The 9,002-nt window shown below is 47.4% G+C and overlaps 1 long non-coding RNA gene across 3 annotated transcripts; it reads left to right on the top strand.

Annotated features, from left to right (window-relative positions):
* The first annotated feature begins 694 nt into the window (after positions 1 to 694).
* LOC121830831 (uncharacterized) lies at positions 695 to 4,563 on the top strand. 3 transcript variants are annotated; one of them, XR_006074080.2, is made up of 4 exons: positions 695 to 797; positions 2,587 to 2,756; positions 2,843 to 2,950; positions 3,379 to 4,563. It is a non-coding gene; the product is annotated as an uncharacterized LOC121830831 (long non-coding RNA). The 3 variants fall into 3 exon arrangements; XR_006074078.2 differs by having other exon boundaries at positions 3,310 to 3,771; XR_013052558.1 differs by lacking the exon at positions 695 to 797 and adding an exon at positions 1,438 to 1,579.
* The last annotated feature ends 4,439 nt before the right edge of the window (positions 4,564 to 9,002 follow it).

Genomic DNA, 9,002 nt, shown 5'->3' with positions numbered 1-9,002 from the left:
ATTAAGCCTTCACAATAGGTCCGAAGTCAGCGACGCACAAGCCTTTAATGGCTTAGCTCACTCGGGCTATTTGAAAGTGGCATAATATTGCTATTTTTAAATAAATGGGATCGGTATTAATGAGAGCTGACCTCTCTCAGCCATGCCGATCTGCTCCCTGCATCGAGCCCACATTGGGGATTGGGCATGAAAGGGAGGGGGAAAATAGCTTTTCAAAATAGGAACCATGCAGTACTTGAAATAATTCTCGCAGATGCTAATCAACTTTGGGGAGGGGTGGTGGCGGGATGATTATTTGAGAGGATAATAGATCTCATTTTTAAAAGAAAACTTAGAATCAAGAGGAACTGGGGGTGGGGGAAGATGGAGGGAGAGAGAGGGAGGGAAAGAGAGAGAGGGAGAGAGAGAAAGAGGGAGAGAGGTGTGTGTGTGTGTGTGTGTGTGTGTGTGTGTGTGTGTGTGTGTGTGCATGCACAACGACTCGGACAAGCGAGCGTAAGTGAACACAGGTCGAGACTGCAGGGACAAAGCATATTGAGACATGAGAATCATTGTGCTTTTCCAGGCTGGTTGGGGAAACCTAGGCAGGGTTGACAGGAAGTCTTGTTGACCAGCTATGGGAAAGATGATGACCTAAGAAAGACCCCCTTACATTAGCAACGTTCTGAGAGCACAGGTGGGTGACTCTGGAACTCCGAAACTCTGTCCCCGGATGAGGAATGACGAGACCAGGGAGGGCCCTCCTCTAGGCTCTTGGCCTGTCACGTGGCAAGCTTACACCTTCAGCCAGGCTACAGGTACAAAGTGCTAAAATCAGACCGAGAGAGTAGAACATGGTGAGGCCTCTCTGTCTATGGAGACCTAGGGCGTGTGCTATATTTCCAGATGTGCCGGATGGAACCAAGACAAGAGCACCCTGACCCACGGTGTCTGATGTCTAGGACACTGATGGAGCTGCTTCTTCCTCCCGCTGTTTGGTGGAGCTGAGGCGGGACAGGAGGACCTCAGGTGTAGGCAGGGAGACACATAGGAAAGGGCCCGGGAAGAACGTGAGGAGAATGGACACAGGGCTTGACCAGGACAGCCTGGCCAGGAGGATTTAGAAGAATCATGCCTCTGCCATCTGCTTGCCCCAGAGTTGTGGTAAAAATCCACACTCCTGATAGCTCTTCGAGAGCAGACATTCTGCTTTTTAAGAATACGGAGCTAGGCATAGCGGCGCATGCCTGCAATAGCCATACGCAGGAGGCGAAGGTGGCGTTGCAAGTGTGAGGCCCGCCTACACAGTGAGACCCAGGCTCAAACAGAAAACAGCGCAGTAAAGCGCATATGACGGTACTCCTCCTCTACCTGTTCGGAATTAGTTGTCCATTGTTGTGTAACAAATGATTCCGAAACTTAGCGGGTCAGATCATGAAAGCTTTGTTATCTTACAGTCTCTCTGAGTCAAGAATCTAGACCCAGCTAATATGGGTACTTTGTAGGAGTCTCTCAAAAGGCTTCTACCACAGTGTCTCCTGGGACTGGTGCCGCGGACTAAGGCTTCACATGGGAAGGATTTGCTTCCAAGTTCACTCATGTGGGTATTGGCGAGGGTCCATTCACTGCCATTGAAATGAGGATCTCAGTGACTTGCTGACCTTTGGTTAGACACTTCCTTAAACTCCAACACTACGGCTCAAAACCTTCCAGGTGGCTTCCCTTGGGTTATAATCTACTGGTAACTTAATGTCTGATGTAACATCCCATCAGTTTTCTTACATGCATGGGTGCACACGTGTGTGTCTCTTTGTGTGTGTGTGTGTGTGTGTGTGTGTGTGTGTGTGTTATATGTGATGTATGTACATGTTCCTGTGGATGTGTGCATTTGTGCATGCAGGTGTGCATACAGATTAAGTACATGTGGGTATGGAGGCCAGAGGTCAATCTGGTGGTCTTCCTCGATCTCACATCTCTGCAATCTTTTGAGGCTTTCTCACTGAACCTGGAGCTCACTGATTTGGCTGTACTGCCTTGCCAATGAGCTCCCAGGCTCCACCTGTCTCTAATCTATACTTCCCTGTGCTGGGGTTAGATGTGTGCACACCAGACTCTTGACGCCGGTACTGGGGACTTGAGCTGAGGACCTTATGCTTGTATGGCAGGCACTCTCCCCTCTGAGCTCTCTCCCTGGACACACTTGCCCATGTTCTTGGTGAAAGTTGTCACCAGAGCCGACTCCCAGTCAAGGGGAGACACTTACACAAGTATATAAACATCTGAAATCAGGGAGCATTGGAGGCCATCTCGAAAGTTCCTACTATCTCTCCTTTGTCTTCAACAAGACAAGAGAATGGGACACAGTAAATACCCTACGACAAGGACTGGCCTTATTCCCCTCTGTACCCCCAGATTCTAGTGTGGACCTCAGCTCTTGTCCTGGCTGCTTCCTTCCAGAAACTTCTTTTTTCTTAAAAGGAAAAAAAAAGTGGGGGTATCTTCTAAGTCTCATGGTACAGAGTCATCCTTAAGGTGGAGATAGAGCCACATCTGACTGTAGATACTCCTTTCCTTACACTGAACTCCTTCTTTTGATCCTCCCTACAGCTTCTCGTGAAAGAGAAAGACAAATGTCATCAAAAGTGATATCTGGAAAGTGAGAAGAGAGAGCGAGACCAGCCTCCCCACACCCTGCAACTACCCAGCTTCAGACACGACCATCTGAACTGGACAGTGTGTTTTATTAGCTGCTTTAACTTTCATAGCAAGTTTTCAAGGTAAAAATAATTTGTTCGTTTTCTGTATCTCAGAAAACTGAGATTTGCCGAAATCAAATGACATCCGTACATTCCCATATCTGCAGATAACTGGAAGTCAAACCCAGGCCCCTTAGTGTTCTGTCCCGCTAACAGATTGGAAATAATGGGGAAGAAGGAACGCCAGATACTGCATCAAGTGTCAATGTCACAAGGTATGATGGTTAATTGATTGTCCTCTTGATTGAACTAGGAGGTTTCTGGGAGATTAGTAAGCTACACACCGGGCTGTGCCTATGGGGGGATTTCCAAAGACAGGCGGATCTTGAGGGGTCTGACCCAATGAATGGTTTAATCAGCTGATAGGCTAGGCTCAAAATCCAAATAGCATTCCGGCAGGTGATGGATTGTGGAAGGCAGGGCCTAACTGAAAGAAGTAGGCCCTGGAGGCTTGCCTTTGAAGGGTTTACCTGTCCTAGCATGTTCCCGTTATTCCTGTATGCCTTCTGGCTATGATGAGTTGGGCAGCCTCTACCACACACTTCTGCCACCGTGGCATTCTGTCTCACTGCAGGCCCGGTGCTGAGCTTGGACTGAAAACACAAGTCAACAGAACTAGTTCCTCCTTCCACTGTGTTCTTAGGTGCTCACCACAGCAATGGATGATACAACTAGATGAACAAAGAAGGCTTCTGGTACCAAAGACAGCTTGACCAAGGCTGGATGGTGGCCAGCTCACTATCATAGGGTCACACTTGGTTTGTGACCAACACCAGTGCTATTGTCTGCTGACCATCCTTCTTGAACTCACTCTTGGGTCTGCACACACGGGACTGAATGCCAACATCATATATAAAGATTCACACGTAAGAGAGAGCTTGAAGGACCACTCAAGCAAAGACAGCCCTCTTTATTGGGCAGAAGGTGGATCGGGTCTCTCAGGATAACAACTGAAAACAGGGAACTACCTCTAGTATTTGAAAGTTCTGAAGGGTTCACCTCTAAACACTCAATTTCATTGCCGGAGTTGACACAGAAGAGGAGTCTCTGGATTCTCTTTGGAAGGCTTTAAAAGGAGAAGGAGGGTGGTAGAAATGGGGAAGAGATAGCGTGGAAGAAAATCCACTCTCTGCTCCACTCTTCAGCTTCTATATGTGCATGCTTGTACACACACACACACACACACACACACACACACACACACACACACACCTCCCCAAATCCGATGAAGCTCTCTATTTTCTCCAACCACAACAGACATTTCAAAGTAAACATCAAGGCTCCTTATGCTTCTGCTCCCCCTGCCCCCCCCACCACGCCCCAAGGCCCTGGTTACCAATGGCTCTGGTAACCCATGGCTGGTTAGCACTCCCACCTAGACAAACTCTGGGTGACAGCTGCTTGTGCTTGTAGTGGTATCATCCTAGGACAGAAAGAGACCTCTAGTGGCCAACACCTCTGCCCTGTTTTGTTTCCACATGAGTTCCTCTAAGCTCAGCCACAGCCAAGGTTCATCTAGCTCTTGCTGCGTGCTCACGGTACTGAGTTGCTGTGTCTCTGTTATTTTCTTTAATCTTGCCAGCTGCAATGTAAATTCATATATGCTGAGGCGAGGGAGAAAAAAAATATATGCTGCTCTGAGTAATTGGTACCGATAAATGGAATGTATGACTAAGAACCCGCTTTTAAAAATGTAGCAGAAACCAGAAGTACCCTAGTTTTGAAACAGTCGATGCCTAGTTGTTAAAAGCAGGGTGAATATACTACATTTTGTTTGTGGTAATTCATTGCTCCTACAGTGACAATAAAAGACAGAATAGTTATCAGGAATCCTGGGTTCAAGCCCTGGCAATCTCACTTTCCTGCACAGGCACGGAAGGAAGATTTTGGACAGGATCTTGGGTAAGTTTCCACACAGCTCTGTGCTTCCATACATGATATGTATGCAGGGCTGTGGCAAGGGGGCCGAGGTGCAATTGCTGAGTTATGCCATTCCTGTCAGGAGGAAATGCCTTGGCCTCCTCTTGCAGGCTGCTGCCGCCGTGGTGGTTCAGATCACGGAGGGGATTTTATAATTGGCAGGTGCCTCAGCTTAACTCACAGCTCTTGGGAGCTGGCTGTCAGGGGAGAGCTCAAACTTGCTACTAGCCCCTTCTGAATTGCTAATACAGGGGAGCTGCTGAGCTTCCGCTGGAGGTCCCCATACTACTGACCTCCTCAGCTGTGGACTAAGGCTACTGCCACTTGACGGGTACATCAGCCTTTCAAACCACGTGGTCCTTTCCCTGGTGCTAATGGCATTCAACACAAAAACACTGCCCTGACAAATGGAGCTCAGCCCTCCTAGCCTCCCAGGCTCAGGGCACCAGTCAAATCCATCTGCAATACCTCCTGCTTACAAAGCAGCCTCAGGCCACTTGCTCTAAAAACGCTTAGGGCTCTTGGCTTTGGGAGAGAGGTGCCCATCTCTGGCTCTGTAAGCAGATAATATGCTCCCATCAGTGCCTGCCACCGTACCAGACAGCAGGACGTAGATGGCCAGGAACAGAATGTTGGAGGCCAAAGAGGTGTGGGGGTGGGAAAGGGGGCACTGTTCTTCTGGGTGGATTTCTTGGGCTAAAGAGAAAACTGTCTACTTCTGTGCTTACCAGTCTTTTTGATGGGTGTAGTGTGTGTAAGCCAGAGGACTGTATTTCATTATTTGTGTTGCTCTAATGGAATACCGGAGACTAGGTAATTTATAAAGGATAAAATTTTGCTTCCATAGCTCTGGAGGCCAGAAACCCAGCATCAAGGGTCTGGCAGGTGTAATGTCTGTTCAGGACAGCTCTCTGCTTCCAAGTTAGTGCCTGTTGTTATAACCTCCAAAATGGACAAATGCTATGTCCTCCCCAGTGGAAGAAATGGAAGGGAATGGATGCATTCTCTCAAGCCTTTTTTTTTTTTTTTTTTTTTTTTTTGTGGTCCCTGATTCTGTTCACAAGTGTTCCACCCTCAAGACAATAACACCCTTAAAAGGCCTCACCTTTTAACACTATCGTATTGATGATTAAGTCCAATGCATAAATCGTAGTACCCATTCAGAGCAAGGACCAAAGGACACATTTCCATTTTGGAGCCATAGGGACAATATAAAGATCAGGATAGCCATGATGAGGAGTCCTTGTGAGAGCAGAAGAAATTTCTTACAGGAGTGCAGGATCTGTGTCCACAAAGTGAAGGATCCTAACAAATTTCCCACTCTGAGAACCCGGGCTCCGCATTCTCCCTCCAGCAACGTGGTAGCCACCTTTCTCATGGTGCTTTGCCTTTCACGTGCTCTAGAATGCTCCCGCTTCTTAGTTAACTACTGCCTCTGTTAATCTGCTCATGACAAGTGAACCCATTCAACATACGCTTGCCTGCCAATCAACCTGCACAAGGCTTGAAGCTCTGCCCCAGCATAGCTAGCCTTCCCCAGCATAGCTAGCCTTCCCCAGCATAGCTAGCCTTCCCCAGCATAGCTAGCCTTCCCCAGCATAGCTAGCCTTCCCCAGCATAGCTAGCCTTCCCCTGTTAGACCATCACCATGTCCTTGCAGACCCTAATGGCTGACACGACACACCCTTTTGTTTTGATTTCGACACGCAGCTTATCTTCACTGCTAGTCCACAGTTCGCCAGGCACAAGAGCTATGCATCCCATTTCCCTTTTCGGTATATCAAGCATAGCTCACAGAAGCATCCGTACTATTTATAAATAAATGATAAATGGAGAGTAAATACTTCGCGGTCTTTGCACAGACTCTCGTGCCTGAGCTACAGTCTCACCCACCTAATACCGCCACGGTGTGACGTGAGTCCAGCTTCTTATCGGCTTCTTCTCCCTTCATGTTTGATAAGGATCCCTGAGCATCCCTTGTTGGTACTTTTGCTTTCAACAGCCAAACAGTCTGGTCACCTGTCCATGAGCAGTTATGTGACATGCTAAAATCCTTCAGCCATCCATCAGGACTAATCTGGGATCTCTAAGAAGAAATGTATCTATAATGCCAGTGCTGAGTCTCAACAACTGCCCTATTGTTCACATAAGAAATCTTATTCCCCCAACAAACCCATGGAGATGAGGTAGATCCTTCCTCTGCCTCCCCCTCTCACCCTTTCCCTGGTCACATGGGACGAGAAGGCTCGGGGTATTCTTTCACGTATCATAGCCAGGTAGCTCTCTTCCCCCAATCAGATGAGGAGTGTGCGTGGGTGAGAGCAGCATGCAGTGTGTGTGTGTATGGGCGGGGGGGTGTCCCTGACTCAGCAAGCTGTGTTCAGCATGCTGGAGGGGTTCTCTTCTGCAACTAACACAGAGCTCAGGAAAAATACCGCATCAGCCGTTTCTCATAACAAGAAAGAGACCAATTTCCAAGATGCCGGCTGATTTCCATATCCCTCCCCCCTCCTTTCTGAAACACGATGTAATCTCTCCCCTGCAATATAATAAATATTTCACTTTCAAATCCCGATTCATTAAAAGAAGCCCAGGAGGGAGAAATAATAAGGTGTCGCTTTACAGCCCAAATAAAACAGTGAAAGATATATTCTATAATTTATACTTCTGACTTTGGGTTGAGATAATTCATATATCATTTTCAGTTAGGGACCCAAAATGGTGCTGCATCAGCAGATTGGCTGAAAAATAACTTTTTGTATTATGTTATGCCTTTCAGTAACATGCCCTGGTTATCATACATCAACACTGGGGTGACTTCAAGTGTCTCAGCAGCTCTTCCTGAGTCATTCCCTTTCACAGACAGTGTGACTTGCTCTCCTTAGTACAGATGGAGGCCCTCGGCTGAATGCATATACATTCTCCACGGTACAGAAGCAGAGCTCCAACTGAAATCGGCTGGACGGGAGACATTTTTCTTGCCATTATTACCACAACCTCCCCATTCTTCACCTCTAAGGATCAGAGAGCTAAATTGACCTCAGTGGGAGACGTGCTACCTGGCATTTTTCAGATCAAGGTGTAGCACTTTTACAGCCAGGGTTTTTTTAGAAGATGAAAACACAACTCTAATGAGGCAGGTATTTTTTGAGCAAGTTATTAATTTCCCTGAGCTTGAGACTTGGAAATTAAAAACAAAAAAAAATGGAGATGATAAGAATAATAATAATGAGCCAAACAGACTTCGGAGCAGTACCTGAGGCCGAAGTCATAAATGATGGTGAGCATTTAATGCATGCTTATGACAGACACACACCAAGCACCAGGCTGCTTGGAAGGTGGTTTATCTCATTAACTCTCCTGCACCCTGACTTCCACTGGTGTCACTTCCAGTGGGGCTGCAAAAGCTGAGCCATTTGCCTATGGTGGTGCAGACTGCAAATAGGTACCGAGAATTACACTTTGACCTGGTTTCCATGATGAAGCATTCTCCCAAACTTCCCAGTCGACCCTTACAGTCATACCAGAAGGGAAGTGGAGCAGGGGAACAACTCTGAGAAAAGGGGCCCACGTGCCCCTCGTCCAATGGTGCTCACTCCTGTGGTTTCACCCCAGTAGCCCTTGGATTCAGGTATCTGGTGAGTGCTCGAGGTCTTTGGAATCCTTCAGGTCAAGCAGGGAAGTCAAGCCATCTCTGCCAATCAGCTTTCTACTCAGCAGATCCCATCACTGTGGCAAATGCCTGAGGGAAGCGGCTGAAGAGAGGACAGCCTTTTCTTTACAGCTCATCACTTCAGAGGTTTCAATTCATCATGTTGGAAAAGCTGTGGTCGGCTGGAGAAGCTGACACCATGGTAGCCAAGAGTCAGAGGGCGGACACAAGAAAGAGCCAGGGAAGAATATCTCCCCAAGTCATCACACCCAATGACCTACTTCCTCCAGCTGGGCCACACCACATAAAGTTTCTAATGGCTTGCTAGATTTCAACACATGGGCCCATGAGTTAAAGTGACATGAGTCTGTAGGGTCTGGTATTCTCTCAGCATTTTCTATTGATATTTGAATATAAATATTTCATATATAGACTGTACCACTCCACTTGTCCTGAAAGGTCCCTATTGAGACCAATCTTCTGTCCTATCTGACAACCAGACACTAGACAGAATTAGCTCCTTATACCAGGAGCAGTCTGTGGGGTTTCAATAGCAGTAAAGGCATCAGGCTGACATGGTCCTGCCAAAGTTTTCTGAGGGACGCTCATACTTCACCTCAGTTACACTTTCGGTCTCTGGGTTGTTGAGTGAAGACCCAGGAAAAAAATGTGACCTAGCTCTGCACAGGTGATGT

The sequence above is a fragment of the Peromyscus maniculatus genome, chromosome 7 (genome assembly GCF_049852395.1).
Source record: "Peromyscus maniculatus bairdii isolate BWxNUB_F1_BW_parent chromosome 7, HU_Pman_BW_mat_3.1, whole genome shotgun sequence".
In the NCBI taxonomy this organism is placed as follows: Eukaryota; Metazoa; Chordata; class Mammalia; order Rodentia; family Cricetidae; genus Peromyscus; species Peromyscus maniculatus.
Note: the sequence above shows the minus strand (reverse complement) of the source record. Positions and strands in the feature narration are given on the sequence as shown.